The sequence below is a fragment of the Diabrotica undecimpunctata genome, chromosome 9 (assembly GCF_040954645.1).
Source record: "Diabrotica undecimpunctata isolate CICGRU chromosome 9, icDiaUnde3, whole genome shotgun sequence".
NCBI lineage: Eukaryota > Metazoa > Arthropoda > Insecta > Coleoptera > Chrysomelidae > Diabrotica > Diabrotica undecimpunctata.
The window spans coordinates 82,755,660-82,765,080 of NC_092811.1; the positions used below are offsets into that span (position 1 = coordinate 82,755,660).

At 30.2% G+C, this 9,421-nt stretch overlaps 1 long non-coding RNA gene across 1 annotated transcript; it reads left to right on the forward strand.

The window, feature by feature from the left end:
• The first annotated feature begins 1,143 nt into the window (after positions 1-1,143).
• Positions 1,144-8,525, forward strand: LOC140449720 (uncharacterized). The gene is made up of 3 exons (XR_011951871.1): positions 1,144-1,228; positions 1,408-1,530; positions 8,403-8,525. It is a non-coding gene; the product is annotated as an uncharacterized lncRNA (long non-coding RNA).
• Positions 8,526-9,421: the final 896 nt, after the last annotated feature.

Here is a 9,421-nt window from a genome sequence, read left to right on the forward strand (position 1 = left end):
CATTCCACCTGGTCCATACCTAGTCCACAACTCAGACCTTTTTCAATATATGGATGTACCATCCAAAAAAAGCGAGTTCAAATCATTCATCTGTCCTGAGAAATTTCCACAAGAGAATGACCAGACTAATGACTGCATAGTCCAAATTCTCCAGTTAATCAATGATGCTACCCAATGCCAAAGTGTTCCCGTCACTGTCACTACAACGATCAACCAAAAAGTATCCGATGCACACTACATTGCCGTTTTTCCAAAGGCTACGAAAGTATCTACCCATTGCACCACCACTGAAATAGAAGTACTCGAAGGAACCTATCTCATTGAGTTACCGCCAGGATGTGAACTACGAACCAATAATGAAGTTTACACCACTTGTGCATAAGTAAATTTAGGGGTTTTTTTGTTAGCTTCGGCATAAGATAAATTTTGCTCAGTCATTAATTTTTTAATTGCTTTTTGTCTATTGAATTCTGGACACTCTTTTATTTCATTTGTGTAATGTTTTCCACTACAATAGAAACATAATTTTTCTACCAAATTTTTTTTACAGTCTTTTGTCTCGTGTCCCTCTTTACACTTTAAACAGCGAACGTTACTTTTACACTGCTTTATTAAATGGCCGTATCTATAACAATTAAAGCATAGTAGGACCTTTTGATCGTAGAGTTCTACCGGAATTCTTACATGATTAATGTTATATATTGTGGTAACTTAGATGCTTTAAAAGTAACAAAAAAGGTTTTTGTAGGCACGTATTCTTTAGTACCGTCATTGTTTAAATAGAACTAGTTAGCCAACGCAATGTATAAATTTGTTTGATTCTAATTGAGACAGTCACTAGATGTCACCACTCTTTCTGTCTCAATAGATTTTAATATACCATTGTTTGTTTGATATACGTTATACTAGATGGTGCTATGTGAAAAAGTTAAAGATTAAACTAAACGTCCATTTTTGATCCCCTGAATTAAATTCACCAGCGTTGCAATATTTCACTGACATAGTAGCAACAGGTTTGCTTACAAATAAAAATTTTACAAAAAACAGACCATGAATCAGTTAAGATTTTGTTTTAAATAGAGTTATTACTATCAACTAGTAAATATCGTGTCAACTAAAATTGTACATAAACGTACCGTGGCTTCTAAATCTTCCTATATCTAAATAAGTTTAAAGAATTTAAATATTTTATTTTATTTGGAAGTGTATTACAAAAATTTGGTCGGAGGTAAGTAAAACATTTTAATTCTATGTGTTTAAAACAAAAAACATTTGTATGAGAAATGAACAAATTAGGTATTTAGAAATAAATTTTAGCGGATAATACATACATGCGATAATATTTGAAAAAAGTGATTTTAAATTAAAATAATGTTACTTCCATAATAAACAAATGGCTTTTTACAGATGGCTGGAAATATTTGTTGTTATTACAATGTGGTTTATCACCATACAAAATTCATGGTTTAAGAATGTTCAGATTTCCGACAAAAAATCTTTCGGCTTGTCAAACATGGATATTACACTCTGGTAAGTAAATAGAAACTTTTTTATATTCTTTTATTTTACACCGTTTCCGTTACGTAATTAACTTAAAAAAATGTTTATTTTTTTTTCATTCATCATTTGAATTTTACGTTTTCGTTGGTATTATAATTATGATATAATAAACTTCGGAATAACAAATTAGTGAATAAACATAAACAAAGTATTAGATATTTAAATATGTATTTCTTTAACTACCTATTTTTAGTTATTGTATTGAAAAGTAGAAATAAGTTCATCTTTATCGGAGAACTAATTTATACACCAGTCGATCTGTAAAAAAATCATTGATTACACGTAAAAATCTTATAAAGATATTTGAAGGTTCTAAAAGATATACGAGGGTTAGTTAATAATAAATCTGTGAAGACATACAGGTATTTTGGTTTGTTTTTGTTTAAACAATTTTAAAAAGTGAGAGGTCATTATTTTGCTTATAAAACGTTTTTTATCCAGTTTAGAGAAAAATAGTTAAAATAAAAATTGTAGATCTCAAAAAGTTCTTCCTTTTGTGAGTTTCTAAATTAAAATATATAAAGAATTCACCAAAATAGTTGCAAAAAACCCTTGATTTTGCAGAAATTTATAAATTTTAATAACTTTGTTTTTGCATAATGGTACGTAATGTAACTAATAAAAATAGTGACGATTTGTTTATCATGGAAAGCGATTATTTAAACAACTTTTTGTTGAGCTACCCCAGTTAAAAAAAAATTATGTTTTACATGCCACAGAAGCCAAGATATTGCAAATTTTACAAGCGTGATTTATTTTAAAAAAGTTCAAATCTAAAAAAAAACGGAGCTCAGATGGTTCTCCATTCTACTTTTCCGAAGAGGTATTTTACGAATACCATCATTTTAACGGGTTATAAATTTTTACTTCTTTACCGCATATACCATCTGTAAGCTGGATCGCACAATTCAGATCTTCATTTAGAGTCCCTTCAATTTTCAGCTCTTACTGTTAATAGACAATGGAAGTATGATTTTAAGAATAAAATGCTTTGGTTTTAAATATAAAATGCTCTCTTGGCTCGTAATGGTCATAGAAGATTCTTTTTTTTTTAGAAAGTGTGTTTTTCATCAGTTTTTCGTTAGCCTTTATATAAGTTTGTGCCATAAACGATATCAAAGATATAAATGTTTATAAACAGATTAAATAACCTATAAACTATTTGCTCTGATTGATATTTAGCGCACTGTAATAACATATTAATTTCCATAATTTCAAGGAGCTATGTTATATGTTTTTTCACAAAAAAGAGTTATTTTAATTTATAAATAACTACAAAAATAAGGTTTTTTGCAACTATTTCGATTAATAGTTTCTTGTATTTTAATTTGGATACTCTCAAAAGTTACATTACTTTTTATGATCTACAACTCTAAAAAAAGCTGAAAAAATCTTAAACAGATATTTAAAGTCTCTAAAAGGTATATGAGGGGTAGCTGATGACAATTATGTGAAAAATTTAGCTAATTTTGCTTTGCTTTTTTTTAAACAATCGTAAAAAGTGAAAAAAGTTTATGCGCATAAAACGTTAAAATAAAAGTTATAGATCATAAAATGTTCTCTAATATTGATATTTTTATAATTAAAATACATAAAGAATTGACCGAGATAATTTAAAAACCCTTATTTTTAAAGTATCATTTATAAATGTTAATAACTTTCTTTTTGCATAACGATATGTAATACAACTATTTAAAATTATGGCAGTTAATGAGTTTTTAAAGTGTGCTAAATGTCATACAGAACGACCATACAGTTTATGAGTTATTCAATATGTTTATCCAGGAGACCGATTATTTAAACAACTGTACCTGTCCAAACAGTCACTCTAGGGATATTTTGTAAATAGCAATCGATTTTTTATGGCTTCGTTTTAAATTATTAAAAAAAATCATCAAGAATATAATAAATTTGTTTTTAAAAATCAGTTTGAAGAGTAACAAATTTTTAGCATATAAAAATTTTTAATAACTTTGACTTTTTTATGTCACACTTGTATGTAGGCTCAATATAAAGCTAATAAAAAAAAACATTAAAAAAAAACCAAAACCTTCTATGGCCCAGAGGAAATCAAATAGCATTTTTTTTCTTGTTTAAGAAATTGCAAATATTTTCATTGTTTATTAACATCAAGAGCTGAAAATTAAACATTGTAAAAGAATATCTAATTTTTATAATTCGATTTATCAATAGCATACACAGTGAAGAAGTAAATTATTTTGAAACATTAAAATAATGGTACTCGTAAAATATCGCCACAGAAAAATGCAAGGGGGATCTGTCCGCTGCAATATCTCAGCTTGTTTCTTGTTAGTGGTTATAGAAAGTTCTGTTTTTTTTTTAATTGTGCTTTTACGCCAGCTTTTCATTGAGCCTACGTACAGCCGTATGACATGAAAAATATCAAAAGTAGTATAAACGTTTAGAAGCTAAAAAGCACTTTTGCAAACCGTTTTTTTTTATAATAAGTTTAATAAAATGTTGAAGTTTATAAATAAAGCTTCAAATAATCGATTCAAAAAACATCAAATAACTGTCAAAGGTTAAATACCCTTTTTAAAGTTCCTAATGGATTTTAAAGATTTAAACAGTGTTAAACAGATAAATTAATTCATCGACGAGTTAACAATACGAAGCGAAGTTCTTTAATCACAATGTGATAAGAAAACGAGTATCAAATTTGGTTTTATATTTCAATAGTCGAATTTAATTGTGGCTATATTGGTTTAATTAAAGAAAACCAGTGAAAATCCCAAGAAATAGGTGAGATCCTTTGTTTCTTTCTTTCCAGTTTGGGAGAGGGTCCTTTAGGTACTCACGTTTAGGTATTTTGTTACGGTCTGGGTAACCAGAACTACACATCATGAACAGCAATTAAATATTTACATTTACACAAAACAACTCCAGTTTCAACCCAAAATCATATGTCGTTGCCGCAGTCTCTAGCCCTCCTTCCCGTTCGTTTTCTAAAAGGGGACAAGTTATTGTCATGCACTCCAATAGTTTATCCAAAAAATATTACTTTTAAATCTCGCATTTCGAATAATCGAATCTACATTTTCCTCACTTCTACCGACATCGTTGATCAACTAATACACCGAACGTCATAATTAATTTCACCGTCATCTTGATCTGCAGGCTTCTTTCTGCGACCAAAAGAATCCTTATTTCAAATGTATCTCCTTCCATCCCGCATTCACTAATCGAACAGTCCCTAAGAAATACGGAACATCAGATGATCAATAGGCATATATCATGAGTTTCCTGCTATATGTATATTTTTACTTCATCTTTTGCCAAATTTAGACACAATATTTAATTAAGTAAGAAAACTTTATGTACTTCAGATACTAGCCCAAGTCTAGTTTGAAAAAAAAAGTTAAAAATAAAAAATAAAAAATAAAAAATAACCTTAAAATATCCAATCCCTTTTTTAATCAAAAGGTTATACTTGATAAAATAAAAGTTTTGGAACAAATCTGGACCTAACCATATATACTCTTTTCTTCCTTCACCCTTTCCTTATTCATCCTTAGTTTCACAAGATACCAATTATCCGAACTCTTCTATAAACTATTTCGGACTAAAAGCTGCACTCAAATCCTATAAAAACACAAAAATTAGGATTTTCTATAATTATCTTGAAAAATTTCTCGAAAATTCCTTAGGCACCAACGACCCTCTAAATGAAGCCAGTAAATTTATCACTGACATACCGCTGACAATCGTTAATGAAAGATCTTGCCCTAATCTATACTAATATAAAAAAAAAATCATTACAAAAAAAAATTTTTGTTAAAATCCATTATAAAAGGTATATAAATTAAAAAACCCAAATGGGCTATGTCATGAAGAAAAAAGGTTTTCGGAATCTATATTCCATCATCAGTATCTAGGTGAACATGTTTTAAGCCGCTAAATATCTGGGTAAAAACCCGTTAAAAGTTATACGTTACAATTTAGTTTACATTATTTAGTCTTATATATTAGGATGTTAAAGCTACCAGTGGATATAATAACATGGCAAATGTTATCATATCCACTGGTAACTTAACCCTGGTGAGGTCCCAACCTCATATAAACTTATACAAAGTGTAGTAAATCTACTTCAAGATAGATCTAACGAACTAGGATTATCACTTACTGAGAACAAAACCAAATTAGTAAAATTTTCCAGAAGAATTTTCACTCCCTTAACCAAAATTTTATTTAACAATTCTCTACTTTCTGTTGTTTCTTCTTCTTTTTAGAGTGCCATATCCCTACGGAACGTCGGCGACTACCATGCTTACAATATTTTTATACTGATCTCGGTCTTGCGCTACGTGTAGCAATTGGTCCGCTGTCAAACCTGTCCACTGCCGCAAATTCCTCAACCAAGAGAGTTTCTTCCGTCCTATCCATTTCTTTCCTTCGATTTTACCGTTGAGAATTAGCCGAAGGAACTCATATCTTGGTCCTCTGATTATATGTCCAAGATATTCTAGTTTACGCCTCTTAATAATATTTAATAGAGTTCGTTGATGTCCCATTCTTCGAAGAACTTCTTCGTTTCTGGTTCTGCTAGTCCATGGAATTTTTAGTATCCTTTGATACAACCACATCTCAAACGCCTCGATTTTATTCATGATATCGGCGTTTAAAGTCCAAGTTTCACATCCATACAAAAGTACAGACCACACGTAGCATCTTGTAAACTTTTCACGGATTTCCAAATTTAATGAGTTATTGGATAATAGAGGCTTGAATTTTTGAAATGAGTTTCTTGCCTGTTCAATTCTACATCGAATTTCGAAGGATAGATCTAGATTTTGGGTAATCCAACATCCAAGGTATTTGAATCTCTGAACTCTCTGCAGCGGTTGTTGGTTTAATATCAGTTGGGTTGCGATGATATTCAGTTTACTGGTCACCATGTATTTAGTTTTATCAATATTTATCGACAGTCCCCAATTTGTGCATTCCATGTCAACTCTATTGATTAGCTCCTGCAGTTCTGTTGTTAATTAATGTAAAATTCTCGGTTTTATGTTTGACTCCAGATTAAATTGAAAGAATCCAGTCTCTGAACTTAAAATCAATTGTTTTAAAAGGTTGAACATTTTTAAAACCCTCAGTCATCTTTAATGGGGTGCCGATAAAACTACTCTTAGGTCTGAGCGCTTTTCGCTTTAGTCCTATTGAGAGTGTATACCGTGAATCTAATGAACTTTCTCCTACCCTAAGACGATAATCACTTCTACTTTCGTATGCTGCATCAACATCCGCAAATCCATTTAATCCCGTTCATTCCCTAATTGCCACAATGGCGTTTTCTTCCATTAACAATAACCAACACCTTATCATAAAACCTATACCTCAATTAATTTGTCCACTACTTAAAAATATTGACCTTTTTCAGACTAGTTCATTTCCTCTAACTTTACTTCCCCTCTGGGCTAAAGATCTCCCCTCAATATATACCTCACTCACCATTTTTAACAAACTTGAATCTTCTAACCTTCTTGTAAAGAAAGCATTTTTAGAATTTAATTCTCTATACAGATGCTTCTAAAACTACCACTGGTATTGGTTGCGCAGTAACCACTAAACATGAACTTGTAAGATCATCTCGGTTACCCGTAATATGCAACGTTTGCACAGGCGAACTATATAGTATTCTGTTGGCTTTTAAATGCATCTCCCATCAAAACAGACATATTGCCCATTTGTTCAGATTAACTTTCATATATCCGTTTAGTCAATACAATTTTCACTGACCACCTATTAGTTCAAAACATTCATAACATATACCAAAATCTCTTTGCTTACGATATAAGTCTCTCTCATATGGCTGCCTTCTCACAGCGGAACTACTGGTAATAAAACAGCAGATAATTTTGCCAAAGAAGCTACCAACCATGGGGTGACTGAAGTCACCCCAATTCAACTAGCTAACGAATCTCGAAATTCTTTTTTAAAAAGTCAGTAGAGGATACTTGACAAAACTTATAGCAAAAGAGCAAAACAACTTTTCATAAACTTCAATCTTTTATTGGTCATCTCTCCCTAGACTTCATAACTAGAAGAGAAGCATCGACTATTAGAAGACTACGAATCAACCATACCAAACTTACCAACTGGAAACAATTCACCAACCTGTATAAAGCACTGGACTTGAAACCTTCTCTAAGGAACTAGAGAATCATCTACCTCTTCCTCAACTGTAAATTGTATATGTTGATTATGATTGTTGAAAATGTTGACTATTTCATTAATTTTGTGTTTAGGAAGTGCCAAAACTAAATCATCTACATATCTTTTAATAAAAGGAATGAAAAAAGTGTAATTGTTGATACAATCACTGATAACATCATCCATGACTAGATTCTATAGGACTATCAAAAATTTGTTTTTGGTAGTGATATGGGATCTTTTTTTTTCCTAATATTGTTCTGAAGCTATTTTCTTGTTTCATTTTAAATTAATTACTATTTAAATGGGAATAAGCCACAATTAAAGGTTAAAATACGTTTATTGACGTTTCAATTTCCACTTCGGAAATCGTTCTAAAAAACAAACATGTTTGAGAACGATTTCCGAAGTGGAAATTAAAACGTCAATAAACGTATTTTAACCTTTAATTGTGGCTTATTCCCATTTAAATAGTAATTAATTTCTTTTTTTTCCTATCTAAAAATTTTTTTTCTTACTCTTATATAATATATCTATATATATATATATATATATATATATATATATATATATATATATATATATATATATATATATATATAATTTAATTTAATGTATTGTGCAGAAAGTTGCTTTTTTCAGTTGTGTTAATAATAATATTGTTGTAGGTAATGCTGCATTGGAAAGTCTGGAGCTACCCGATTTAAAAAAAAAATCTATGCAGTAAGCATTTTGACGCAATGCAAAATATTTACCCAGTACTGCTATACCAAAAAAATATAGTGAGGTAGAAGAGGAAGGTTCGTTAACGATACCACGCGTTTTTCATACGTATTCATTAGAAAAACAACCATCAACCAGTGCCAATACTGTTTCGCATAGTGATAATTCTGAACTTGACGATTTTGTTGATGAGCTTTTTAGATATGCCGTTATTACCATTGGTCAAGACAAAAAGATTTCATAATTATCACACACTTTAAACAATGTAAATGTTTTATTGTAAACAATTTTGTTTTGTTTTTTTACCTTGAATTATTATTTTGTCAACAAAAAGGCTAACGCAGCAGTTTAAAATTCTGAAATGAATCTGCGGCTTAGTCTAGAATATGCTGGTATCTGATCGGCCTCTGGTGGAGCAGTACGGCAAGAGATAAGGGCTTGCGGCTCGGTGATACTCCTCCATAGATCCCTACCGGAAGGGCGTGTGCCGCCTAAATACCGGGTATATATATATATAATTATTATTTTGTTAATATTGTCTATGGTGTAGATATCAGAATTTTGATAAGTGTTATCTAACTATTAAAATAACGCGAATTTAATTTTTGCATAAACAGTCAGATCGTGCGAGTTGATTGAAAAAAACATTTTCATTTATGTAAACAGAAATACAAACATGGTGTGTATATTATAAAATACATAAATAAATAAAATAAAGGGTACTATTTATTAAAGTTTTGTTAATTATTATTCCTTTTATCCCAACACATAGATTAATTTGTCCCTAAATATGTGGTGACTCTTGTTGTGGCATATCGATCTGTTTATTTGTTTCAAAACCATTATCAAAAAACCATACCCATAAATTTACTATATTTTCAAACGTCATTTTAAATATTAAAAGATTGAAAATTTAATTTTCTCAAAACATACATAAAACCATTGTTTAAAAAGAATTTTTTTT